Source organism: Dama dama, chromosome 18, assembly GCF_033118175.1.
Source record: "Dama dama isolate Ldn47 chromosome 18, ASM3311817v1, whole genome shotgun sequence".
Classification (NCBI taxonomy): Eukaryota; Metazoa; Chordata; class Mammalia; order Artiodactyla; family Cervidae; genus Dama; species Dama dama.
The window spans coordinates 30,989,049-31,003,257 of NC_083698.1; the positions used below are offsets into that span (position 1 = coordinate 30,989,049).

Below are 14,209 nucleotides of genomic sequence, written 5' to 3' on the forward strand. Positions count from 1 at the left end.
AAAGACATTTCTATAGAACAAAAACTTGGAGATTACCCTGCCAAAATACCTTCAATAAAGAAATGCTGAAAGGAGTTCCTTAGGATGAAGGGTCATGGTGGCACCACGTAACTACCATCTTCAGAAAGGCAGGAAGGCCAAAAGAGGTGGGAAATATGTGGTTACAGGTAATATATGTATTTCTTTTTAACTATTTAAAAGACATAAGACTATTTAAATTGAAAATTCTAACTGTGAACTGTGGCATCTGTAAGTACTAGGATGTGCCATCGTGAGGCAACAGCACAGACGAAGAGGAGGAGGTAAGGGCGTCAGGACACGAGGGGCCTGAGAGCCACTCTACTTGCGAGTCAGCAAGTCGGCCTGCATGGCATCATGAGAGCCCCGGTAAAGACGAAACTCTCTGCGGTGAGACATAAAGTCCATCATCGCAGCAACAGCAGCAGCCAGAGTACCGGCATTCTGATCCCTGTATCCTGGGCCCCAGTTTCCACAGGCAGTGTGACGACGGCCGGACGACACCTGAGCACACAGTGGATGCACCACCGGAGAGGACACCTGACCTCAGGGGATCCAAATCCCTGAGGATCCTGTATCTTCCAAGGTCATTCACTCTCCAAACATACTTGAAAAGATGATCAGGAACAAAGGACAGACAATGCCACACACATGAGATATGCCCAATGTGAAATGCTTTTGAAGAACTGTTTGCCTAGAAACGGGAACTGAGGAATCAATATAATGTTATTAAAATTCAAACAAATAACAGGAAAGGAGGAAAAAAGGGAACAATTAGAAAAATATACAAAAATAGATTAATACTCCAACCATATGAAAAATTATATTAAAGGACTAAACTTTCCAATTAAAAGTTACAACATCAACAGCCATCTGCATACTATCTGTGGAGTCTCTAGGGCTTCCCAGGTGGTGCTAGCGGTAAAGAATCCACCTGCCAATGCAGGTTCGATCCCTGAGTCAGGAAGATCCCGAGCAGGAAATAGCAATCTGCTCCAATATTCTTGCCTGGAGAATCCCATGGACAGAAGAGCCTAGCAGTTCATGGGGTCACAGAGGGTGACAGAACAAGACAGAACTGTATCACCATCTTGGAGTAAAAGAATGGAAAAAATAGGCTACATAAACACTACTATGAGAAAGCGAAAAGCTGCAAGCTGAAAGGTGGCTATACTACATTCAAATAAAAGACTTCAAGATAATGAACATTACCAATGACAATGAAAGAGATTTCATCATAATAAAGATGTATCAGAAAAACGTATCAAGTGAATGTGTATGTTCCTAATAACTAAGGTTCAAAACCCTATGAGGCAGACCAGAGAGAACTAAAAAGGAAAACAGACATATCCTCAATTATATCTAAAGATTATTATATCCTCTATCAGAGAATAACAGAATAATTTAAAAAAATCTGTAAGAATTCAGCAGATCTAAATAAAACATCAGCCACCCTGACCTAATGTCTTACAGAACGCTATACCCAACAATTGCAGAATACAATATAAAGAGCACAAAATAGTCACCAAGACAGATCATACATAGGGCCATTACACAAGACTCAATACATTAAAAAATCTGGAAACTTAAAGAGTATATTCCTTTGACCAGATTGGAATTAAATTAGAAATCAGGAACAATAAGGTATCTAGGAAAAATCCAATTATTGGAAAAATTAATAATCCATGGCAAAAGAAATTACAAAGAAAATCAGAAAATATTTCAACTGATAAAACACAACATCAAAATTTTTGGAACACATCTGATTTAGTACTTTGAAGGAAATTCACAGCTTTAAATGTGGAGTTGAGGAAAGAAAGGCTAAAAATCAATAATTCATGTTTCCACCTAAGAAAGTAGCATGCAATGACCAAAATAAATCCAAAGAATAATTCTGATTTTTGGTTCTGCATGTAAAGAGCTTAAAAACATCACTTCCATCCTCACAACAAGAAAAAAACCTGAATAAACTGAAAAATCAATTCCTCTTAGGATAATCAGAGAATTGAGGTCACTGGTCAAACTGCTACCTTGAGCACTGGTAAGTGAAACTGAAGTCGCTCAGTTGTGTCTGACTCTTTGCAACCCCATGGACTGTAGCTTACCAGGCTCCTCCATCCATGGGATTTTCCAGGCAAGAGTACTGGAGTGGGTTGCCATCCCCTTCTCCAGAGGGTATTCCCAACCCAGGGATTGAACCCATGTCTCCCGCATTGTAGGCAGACACTTTACCGTCTGAGCCTGGAGAGAACGTCAAATACAGAGACTCACTTACAGTACAGTAGAGCAGAAGCCCAAAGTCAGAACCAGTGCCAAGAGGAAAGCTACGAGCTATATCTGACAAATGGCTGGAAGCTCGGTGTAGACTAACTGGAGAATCAAAACCTCTGAGGTGCTACTATGAGAGGGCCTTCACGCTTTCATGACTTTCAGCCTCTGAGCCCTACCAGATCCTCGTTGTTAACATCAGAGAGAAATCCCCTCCTGTTTCCAGCAGGGTAAGGGAAAAAGAAACCAGTTTTCAAATATGCCCCAAATCTCTATTCTCCTTTTTTTAAGGAAGGAGAAACACTCAAGGGAAACTACTTACTGTCTTGAGGAATCTCCAAGAAAAGACAACAGGTGAGACACCAACTGGGACAGTGGAGGAAATTTCAGGCTCTATAACACAGCTCTCCAGAAGTAAACAAAGCCTAACGTCTCGCCAGATAAAACTTCACATTAAAGGTCTGTCTTTTAACCCAATACATCATGCCCAGCTTTCAACAAAAAGAATTACAAAGCATACTAAAAGGCAAAGAATATAGTCTGAAGAAACAAACCAAGCATCAAAATCAGATTCAGATATGGCAGAGATTTTAAAATTATCAGACTGGGGATTTTCAGTAACAAGGATGCATATGTTAAGGGCTCTTAGTAGTTATCAGAGGACTAGCAGTGGAGGCCTGACAGTAATCAGGCCACCTCACCAGTGGCGACGGAAACCACCAAGGCAGTCAGAAATTCCACTCCCACTGTCTTAGTCTGTTAAGGCTGCTGTAACAAAACACGAGAGAGTGGGTAGCTTATGAATAACATGATTTATTTCTCAGTTCTCAAGGCCGCAAGTCCAAGATCCAGGTTCTGCTAAGGTCAAATGAGGGCCCCGTTCTGGATTTCACACTTCTCATTGTGTCGTCACAAGGCAGAAGGGGCAAGGAAGCTCTGCGGTCTCTCTTCTAAGGGCATTAATCTCATTCATGAGGTCTCTGCCCTGCTGACCTAATCAACTCCCAAAGCCTCCACGTCCTAAAACGATTGCATCAGGCATTAGGATTTCAACAATGAATTCAGGAGGGAGCACAAACTCTCAGACCACACTGTCCGAGAAAGTAAAGGCCCCTACCCCCACCACGTGTGTCAGCGGAGGCTGAGTGAGGAACACGGCCTTCCAGCTCTACCAGCTCAGTAACAAGCTGCACCCTCTTCCTCTGAGCTGACAGTGTCAAAAGGGCCAACTGGAATATTTAAAGGAGATTCAGAGCCTCAGAATACTCAAAATTTCCTGCTTCCAATTTTTTAAAAATCACTTGTCATTTTAAGAAGCAGGAAGAGGAAATTCCCTGGTGGTCCAGTGGTTAGAAATTGGTGCTCTCACTGCCAGGGTGCCAGGTTCGACCCCTGGTTGGGGAACTAAGATCCTGCAAACCACACGGTGCAGCCAATAAACAAACAAGGAAGATGTCAAACCGAATGACAGGAGACAATAAACAGACACCACAGTGATACTGACAGAATTATCTGACAAAGATTTTAAAGCAAGCAACACATAAATCACTGACTGATCACTCACAAAGATGTCTGAAACAAATGAAAAATTAGAACACCTCAGCAAAGGAATATATACACAAAAATCTATTCATCAAAATGGAATTTTATAACTGACACCACAGAAATATGAAGGATCATAACAGATTAATAACTATATGCCAGTAAAATGGATGACCAAGAAAAAAATGGAAAAATTCCTAAACCAGAAATAGAAAATATGAATAAATGAATTACCAGAAATGAAATTAAATCAATAATTTAAAAACTTACAACAAAAAAAAGTCCAGGACCAGATGGCTTCACAGGTGAATTCTAATAAATACTTAGAGAAGAGTGAATGCCTATCCTTCTGAAACTTTCCAAAAAGATGTACAGGAAGGCAAACTTCCAAACTCCTCCTGAGAGGCCAGCATCATACTGATTCCAAAAGCACCAAAGACGTAACACACAAAGAGAAAATGGCAGGCCAGCTTCACTGATGATGTATATGCAAAAATCCTCAACAAAATCTTAGCAAACCAAATTTAATAACAAGATAAACAATGATCAAAAGGGGTCATGAACCAGGATCAAGTGAGATTTATCCCAGGGATGAAAGAACAGTTGAGTATCAATAAATCAATCAATGACACACCATATTAACAGACTGAAGAATAAAATCATATGATGAGGACTTCCCCGGTGGCTCAGTGGTAAAGAATCCGCCTGCCCATGCAGGAAACACGAGCTTGATCCCTGATCAGGAAGATCCCACATGCCAAGGAGGAACTAAGCCTGTGTGCCACAACCATTAAGCCTGTGCTCTAGAGCCCAAGAGCCACCACTACTGAGCCCATGAGCCGCAACTACCGAAGCCTGTGCCACCTAGAGCCCATGCTTCACAAGAGAAGCCTCCGTAATGAGAAGCCCGTGCACCATGAACTACAGAATAGCCACCACTCCCTGAAACTAGAGGGAAAAAGCCTGCACAGCAACGAAGACCCAGCATAGCCAAAAGTAAAATAAAGTTTATAAATAAATAAATATGTAACAATAAAATAATTCAGCTAAAAATAAATCCATATGGTCATCTCAGTAGGTGCAGAGAAAGCTTTTGACAAAATTCAACACTCTTTCATGATAAAAACCCTCAACAAAGTGGGTATATGGTTACAGAGGGAACAAACCTCAACACACTAAAAGCCATATACAACAAGCCCACAGCTAACATCATAGTCAACAGTGAAAAGCTGAAAGCATCTCCTCTAAGATCAGTAACAAGGCAAGGATAACTACTCTCATCACTCCACATGGTTTATTCAACATAGTTTTCAAAGTCCTAGCCACAGAAGAGAAGAAAAAGATACAAGGAATCCATATTGGAAAGGAGGAAGTAAAATTGTCACCATTTACAGATGACATGATATTAAACGCAGTAAATCCTGAAGATGTTAGTAGAAAACTACTAGAGCTCCTCATGAATTCAATAAAGTTACAAGATGCTAAATTAATATACAGAAATCTATTGCATTTCTAAACACTAAAAATTATCAACAAGGAAAACTATGGAAATTATCCCATTCACAATCATTTCAAAAGGAATGAAATACCTAGGAATAAATCTAACAAGGAGATAAAATATTAACACTGAATACATAAAATTATAAGACCAGAAATTGAAGGTGACTCAAACAGATGTTTTTTGATTGGAAGAATAATGTTAAAATGACCATACTACACAAGGCAATCTATAGATTCAATACAATTCCTATCAAAATGACAATGGCATTTTTTACTGAACTAGAACAAATAAATTCTAAAATCTGTATGGAAACACAAAAGATCCTGCATTGCCAAAACAATCTTGAGAAAGAAAAACAAACTAGAGGTTATCATTATCCCTGATTCCAAACCACAGTAACCAAAACTGCAGTAATCAAAACAGGCCTCTAAGATGGCAGAGTTGAAGGACATGCACTCATCTTCCCCTGCGAGAACACCAAAATTGCAACTAGCTGCTGAGCAACGATTGAAAGGAGAATATTGGATCCCACCAAAAAAAGATACCCCACATTCAAGGGCAAAGGAGAAGCCCCAACAAGATGGTAGGAGGAGCGAAATCATGTTTAGAATCAATCCCCATACCCACCAGAGACGTTTGGAGGGCTCAAACAAAACCTTGTGTGCACCAGGACCCAGAGACCCCACAAGAGACTAAGCCACACCTGCCTTAGAGTGTTTGAGTGTCTCCTGCAGAGGCATGGGTCAACAGTGGCCTGTTGGGGGGACAGAGGCTCTGGCTGCAGCAGACCTGGGAGGCACAGCATGTGGTGTAAGTCCTCCTGGAGGAAGGTGCCATTAGCCCAACCATAGAGCCACTGAGCAGATTACCCACAAACTGGAGAAGAGTTATACCAAAGAAGTTCACGCTCGTTGCAAAAGGTCTAAGGCCCAAAACAGACTTCCCAACCTGGGATCCGGCAAAGGGACTGAGAATCCCCAGGGAACTTGACTTTGAAGGCCAGTGGGATTTGATTACAGAACTTCCACAGGACTGGGGACCAGACTCTTGGAGGGTACAACAAAAACCTGTGCACACCAGGACCCAGGAGAAAGGAGCAGTGACCCCATAAGAGACGGAGCCAGACTTGCAGATGAGTGTCCCAGAGTGTCCGGCAGAGGCATGGGTCGACAATGACCCGCTGTGGGGTCATGGCACTGAAAGGGAGGGAACACAGTCCCACCCATCAACAGAAAATTGAATTAAAGATTTACTGACCCATCCATCACAGCAAGATCCAGATTCACCCACAGCCAGTCCCTCCCATCAGGAACCTTCCACAAACCTCTTACCTTTATCCATCAGAGGGCAGACAGACTGATGAAAACCACAATCGCAGAAAACTAACCAAACTGATCATATAGATCACAGCCTTCTCTAAGTCAATGAAACTACAAGCCATGCCATGTAGGGCCACCCAAGGCGGACAGGTCATTGTGGAGAGTTCTGACAAAACATGGTCCACTGGGGAAGAGAATGGCAAACCACTTCACTATTCTTGCCTTGAGAACCTCATGAACAGCATGAAAAGGCAAAAAGATATGACACTGAAAGATGAACTCCCCAGGTTGGTAGGTGCCCAATTGTTACTGGAGAAGAGTGGGGAAATAGCTCCAGGAAGAACGAAGAGGCAGAGCCAAAGCAAAAACAATGCCCAGTTGTGGATGTGACTGGTGATGGAGGTAAAGTCCGATGCTGTAAAGAACAAAACTGCATAGGAACCTGGAAGGTTAGGTGAATGAATCAAGGTAAATTGGAAGTGGTCAAACAGAAGATGGCAAGAGTGAACACTGACATTTTAGGAATCAGTGAACTAAAATGGACTGGAATAGGCAAATTTAATTCAGATGACCATTATATCTACTACTGTGGGCAAGAATCCCTTAGAAGAAATGGAGTAGCCCTCACACTCAAAAAAAACTCTGAAATGAAGTACTTGGGTGCAATCTCAAAAACGATGGAATGATCTCGGTTTGTTTCCAAGGCAAAGCATTCAATATCACAGTAATCCAAGTCTGTACCCCAACCACTAATGCCAAAGAAGCTGAGGTTGAATGGTTCTACAAACACCCACAAGACCTTCTAGAACTAACACCAAAAAAGATGTCCTTCTCATCAAAGGGGAATGGAATGCAAAAGTAGTTAGTTAAGAGGTACCTGGAGTAACAGGCAAGTTTGGCCTTGGAGTACAAAATGAAGCAAGGCAAAGGCTAACAGAGCTTTGCGAAGAGAATGCATTGGTCATAGCAAACACTCACTTCCAACAACATAAGAGACGACTCTACACATGGACATCACCAGATGGTCAGTACCAAAATCATATTGATTATATTCTTTGCAGCCAAAGATGGAGAAACTCTATACAGTCAGCAAGAACAAGACTGGGAGCTGATTGTGGCTCAGATCATGAACACCTTATTGCAAAATACAGACTTAAATTGAAGAACATAGGGGAAACCACTAGACCATTCAGAAATGACCTAAATCAAATTCCTCATGATTACACAATTTGGAAGTGACAAATAGATTCAAGGGATTAGATCTGATAGAGTGCCTGAAGAACTATGGATGGAGGTTGTACTACTGTATAGGAAGTGGTGATCAAAATCATCCCCAAGAAAAAGAAATGCAAAAGGCAAGATGGTTGTCTGAGGAGGCCTTACAAATAGCTGAGAAAAGAATAGAAGCTAAAGGCAAAGGAGAACAGGAAAGATATACCCATCTGAATTCAGAGTTCTAAAGAGCAAGGAGAGATAAGAGAGCCCTCCTAAGTGATCAGTGCAAAGAAATAGAGGAAAACAATAGAATGGGAAAGACTAGAGATCTCTTCAAGAAAATTAGAAATACCAAGGAAACATTTCATGCAAAGATGGGCATAATAAAGGACAGAAATGGTATGGACCTAAAAGAAGCAGAAGGTAAAAAGAAGAGGTGGCAAGAATACACAAAAGAACTATATAAAAAAGATGTTAATAACCCAGATAACCATGACAGTGTGATCACTCAGCTAGAGCCAGACATCGTGGAGAGCAAAGTCAAATGGGCCTTAGGAAGCATCATAAGGAACAAAGCTAGTGGAAGTGATGGAATTCCATCTGAGCTATTTCAAATCCTAAAAGATGGTTCTATTCAAGTGCTGCATTCAACATGTGAACAAATTTGGAAAACTTAGGACTGGAAAAGGTCAGTTTTCATTCCAACCCCAAAGAAAGGAAATGCCAAAGAATGTACAAACTACCACACAACTGCTCTCATTTCACACACTAGCAAAGTTATGCTCAAAATCCTCAAGCTAGGCTTCAAAAGTATGTGAACTGTGAACTTGCAGATGTTCAAGCTGGATTTAGAAAAGGAAGAGGAAGCAGAAGTCAGATTGCCAACAACGGCTGGAAAGTGTTGAAAAAAGCAAGAGAAATTCCAGAAAAACATCTCCTTCATTGACTACGCTAAATCTTTTGACTGTGTTCATTTCAGTTCAGTCACTCAGTCACGTCCGACTCTTCGTGACCCCATGGACTACAGCACGCCAAGCCTCCCTGTCCATCACCAACTCCCGGAGTTTACTCAAACTCATGTCCACTGAGTCAGTGATGCCATCCAACCCTCTCATCCTCTGACTGTGTAGATCACAACAAACTCTGGAAAATTCTTAAAGAGATGGGAATACCAAAACACCTCAACTGCCTCCTGAGAAATCTGTATGCAGGTCAAGAAGCAACAGTTAGAACTGGACATGGAACAATGGACTGGCTCAAAATTGGGAAAGGAGTACATTAAGGCTGCATATCATCACCCTGCTTATTTAACTTATATTCAGAGTACATTATGAGCAATGCCAGGCTGGATGAAGCACAAGCTGAATCAAGATTACCAGGGGAAATATCAGTAACCTCAGAAATGCAGATGACACTACCCTTGTGGCAGAAAGCGAAGAGGAACTAAAGAGGCTCTTGATGAAAGTGAAAGAGGAGAGTGAAAAAGCTGGCTTAAAACTCAACTTTCAAAAAACTAAGATCATGGCAACTGGTCCCATCACTTCATGGCAAACAGATGGGGAAACCGGAAACACTGAGACTTTATTTTCCTGGGTTCCAAAACTGCTGCAGATGGTGACTGCAGCCATGAAATGAAAAGACGCTCGCTCCTTGGAAGAAAAGTTATGACCAACCTAGACAGCATGTTAAAAAGCAGAGACATTACTTTGCCAACAAACCTTCATATAGTCTAGCTATGGTTTTTCGGTAGTCATCTATGGATGTGAGAATTGAACCATAAAGAAAGCTGAGTGCCGAAGAATTGATGCTTTTGAACTGTGGTGTTGGAGAAGACTCTTGAGAGTCTCTTGGACTGCAAGGAGATCAATCCAGTCCATCCTAAAGGAAATCAATTGTCAATATTCACTGGAAGGACTGATGCTGAAGCTCCAATACTTTGGCCATCTGATGTGAAGAACTGGCTCATTGGAAAAGGCTCTGATGGTGGGAAAGATTGAAAGTCAGAGGAGAAGGGGATGATAGAGGATGAGATGGTTGAATGGCATCACCAACTCGATGGACATGAGTTTGAGCAAGCTCCAGGAGTAGGTGATGGACAGGGAAGCCTGGTGTGCTACAGTCCATGGGGTGGCAAAGATTTGGACATGACTGAGCGACTGAACTAACTGAAGCAAAACAATATGGTACTGGCAGGAAACAGACACAGATCAACAGAACAGAATAGAGAGCTCAGAAATGAACCCACAGTTATATAAGCCATTAATCTATGATAACAGGGGCAAGAATACACAGTGTGGGAAAGACTGCCCCTTTAATAAACAGTGTTGGGAAAACTGGACAGCTACATGTAAAAGGATCAAATTGGACTACTTTCTCACACCATGTACAAAAATAAATTCAAAATAGATTAAAGGCTTAAATCTAAGACGTGAAACAAGAAAACTTATACAATAAAGCATAGGCAATAAACTAGAGCTCCACAAGAGAAGTCATGGCAATGAGAAGCCTGAGCACCACAACTACAAAGCAGCCCCCTGTAGCAAGCTCACTGCAACCAGACAAAGGTCTCATGCAGCAACAAAGACCCAGCACCCACAAAAATAAATATTAAATTTCAAAAACATTTTATATAGAAAGCCAAAGGAACTTTAGAATATAGCTAAAACAACTTTCAAAAAGAAAAATAAGAATAAAGTAGAAGGAATCAGTTTACCTGATTTCAGGACTTACTCTATAGCTACACGAATTAAGTCTGTGTGGTACTGATGTAGGTAACAGACAAATGTTACAGGATAAACAACCTAGAAATAGATCCACAGAATATGCCCAAGTGATATCTGACAAAGTGCAAAAGCATCTTAATGGAGGAAAGATACCTTTTCAACAAACGCAATTGGACAACCATAGGGTAAAATAAACAAAAAAGGACAAACTTCAACCTCAAATCTATACATTATATAAGAATGACTCAAAATGGATCAAGGACTTTAAAAATAGGAGAAAATCTTCAGCTCTAATAGTAAATATTCTTAGATTTGACACCAAAAGCATGATCTATAAAGTAAAAACTAATGACTTCATCAAAATTAAAAACTTTTATGCCATGAAAGACCTTGCTTAAGAGGATAAAGGGGGAAGGTAGAGAGTGGGAAAAAATATTTACTAATTTAGTAACTACATAGTCAACAAAGGACTAGTATCTAGATAATACAAGGAGTACTCAAAACTTATCAGTGAAAATATAAACAGTTCAATTAGAAAATGGGCAAATCACATGAAGAGTCATTTCACTGAAAAGGATAAACTGATGGCTAATAAACATATGAACAGATTTTCAACATCAGTAGCCACTACTGAAAATGTAAATTAAAACCACAATAAGGTATTACTACACACCTATCAGAACTGCTAAAATGAAAATACTAACACCACCAAATGCTAGTGAGGATGTGGAGAAATTAGAACAGTCATACACTGCCACTAGGAATGTAAAATGACACTATCAGTCTAGTAAACAGGTTGGCAGTTTCTTAAACCATAAACAGGCAACTACCATATGACCCGGAAACTCATGGATATTTACTCCAGAGAAATGAAAACTTACAATGATATTATGCTTAATAAGATATATACATTTTGGTCTTAATCCATGGTTCCTGGCACACAGCTCCAAAATTCCTATAATTTCCTAATTGACATAGAGCAAAGGTATAAAAACGGTATGAACTTAACAGAAGTAGAAGATATTAAAAAGAGGTGGCAAGAATACACAGAAGAACTATATAAAAAACATGTTAATGACCTGGATAACCATGATGGTGTGGTCACTCACCTAGAGGCAGACACACTGGAGTGTGAAGTCAGGTGGGCCTTAGGAGGCATTACTATAAACAAAGCTAGGGGAGGTGAAGGATTTCCAGCTGAGCTACTTCAAATCCTAAAAGATGATTCTGTTCAAGTGCTGCATTCAATATGCCAGCAAAATCATAAAACTCAGCAGTGACCATAGGACTGGAAAAGGTCAGGTATTCCAATCCCAGTAAAGGGCAATGCCAAAGAATGTTCCAACTACCACACAACTGAGCTCATTTTACATGCAGCAAGGTAATGCTCAAAATTCTTCAAGCTAGGCTTCAACAGTATGTGAACCGTGAACTTGCAGATGTTAAAGCTGGATTTAGAAAAGGTAGAGGAAGCAGAGATCAAATTGCCAACATCCTTTGGATCATAGAAAAAGCAAGGGAATTTCTGAAAAAAAAAATCTGCTTTATTGACTATGCCAAAGCCTTTGATTGTGTGGATCACAACAAACTGTGGAAAATTCTTAAAGAGATGGGAATACCAGACCACCTGACCCGCTTACTAAAAAATCTGGAGGTCAAGAAGCAACAGTTAGAACTAGACATGGAACAACAGACAGATTTCAAATGGGGAAAGGAGTACGTCCATGCTGTGCATTGTCACCCTGCTTATTTAACTTATATGCAGAGTACATCATGAGAAGTGTCAACCTGGATGAAGCACAAGCTGGAATCAAAATTGCCAGGAGAAATATCAATAACCTCAGATATGCAGATGACACCACCCTTATGGCAGAAAGTGAAGAGGAACTAAAAAGCCTCTTAATGAAAGTGAAAGAGGAGACAGAAAAAGCTGGCTTAAAACTCAACATTCAGAAAACTAAGATCATAGCATGAGGTCCCATCACTTCATGGCAAATAGATGGGGAAACAATGGAAAAAGTGACAGACTTTATTTTTTGGAGCTCCAAAATCACTGCAGATGGTGACTGCAACCATGAAATTAAAAGACACTTGCTCCTTGGAAGAAAAGCTATGACAAACCTAGAGAGCATATTAAAAAGCAGAAACATCACTTTGCAGACAAAGGTCATTATAGTCAAAGCTGTGGTTTTTCCATAGTCATGTATGGATGTGAGAGTTGGACCATAAAGAAGCCTGTGATGAAGAAGTGATGCTTTCGAGCTGTGGTGTTGGAGAAGACTCTTGAGAGTCCCTTGGACTGCAAGGAGATCCAAGCAGTCCATCCTAAAGGAGATCAGTCCTGGGTGTTCATTGGAAGGACTGATGCTGAAGCTGAAACTCCCATACTTTGGCCACCTGATGTGAAGAGCTGACTCATTTGAAAAGACCCTTATGCTGGGAGGGATTGAAGGCGGGAGGAGAAGGGGACGACAGAGGATGAGATGATTGGATGGTATCTCTGACTCAATGCACAAGAGTTTGAATAAGCTCCGGGAGTTGGTGATAGACAGGGAAGCCCGGTGTGCTGCAGTCGATGGGATTGCAAAGAGTCAGACACGACTGAGCGACTGAACTGAACTAAACAGGTGCTTATTTCGTAGCCTTGCAGCAGCCTCACATGGTAGGTTTTGTATTTCAAATGTGGAAACTGAGACTCAGAGGAGTTAAATTATTTGTCAGAAAACAAAACAAATTTTTGACTTAACTTTTTTGGAACCCACCCTCACCCGACTCCCTGCCACGTGCTCCCAAAGGGCAATATTTAGAACAGAGAATTATTAGAAACAAGTCACGTGTTCAACTTTAGAGAAATGATTGAGCAGTTTATTACACATTAATGTAATTACTGCTGAGGACATATAAAATGATAGTATTTGGATGATGTGTATCTGAAATGTGAAGAAGAAATAAAAATATGTACATATTAGTTACAGTTATCAACGCAAATGTATAAACTTTTACAAATAGAAGAATTGTGTTTACAGGATAAATATTTTTCGGTTATTTATTTTGCAAAATTGCTCAAGTGACTAATTTCAATAATAAGGCAAATATAATTATCAATAGAACCTGCTTTAGGAAATAGAGTGAATAGTTGTTATTGTTGGTGGTGGTGTTGTTTTAAAGGAAAACCAAACTCAGGAATTCCCTGGAGGCCCAGAGGTTAAGACTTGGCACTTTCACTCCTGTGGGCACAGGGTTTGATCCCCAGTCAGGGAACTAAGATCTCTCAAGCCAAAAACAAAAAACGAAACACTGAACTATTCACTTCCAAGAGCCATGAATCTTGCTACTGGCTTTATTAGGATGATCTGGGAAGTATTTTAAGGTCTCATAGGACTTCTCCCAACTGCCAGAGATCCTGGCATCAGTCTCTTACCCCCACCAGCACTCTGAACATCCCTAATCTACTGGGGGAAGGACCCATTAGTTTGAACAGGCAATTAAGAATCACTGTCCTAAACAACAAGTTCAAAATGTTTTTGGCGTTTTCTTTTATTTCCCCCTCTTCCCACCTTTCTCTTTGAAGATTCTTTCAATGACTCTGAATTAAAGTCTCAGATGTATCCTTGGCATCTTTC

General features: G+C 40.5%; 1 protein-coding gene across 8 annotated transcripts in view; it reads right to left on the reverse strand.

Moving 5' to 3' along the window:
* The window catches only part of LOC133072158 (phosphatidylcholine translocator ABCB4-like), a 118,442-nt gene that overhangs the window by 16,756 nt on the left and 87,477 nt on the right, over window positions 1-14,209 (reverse strand). The window lies entirely within an intron of this gene.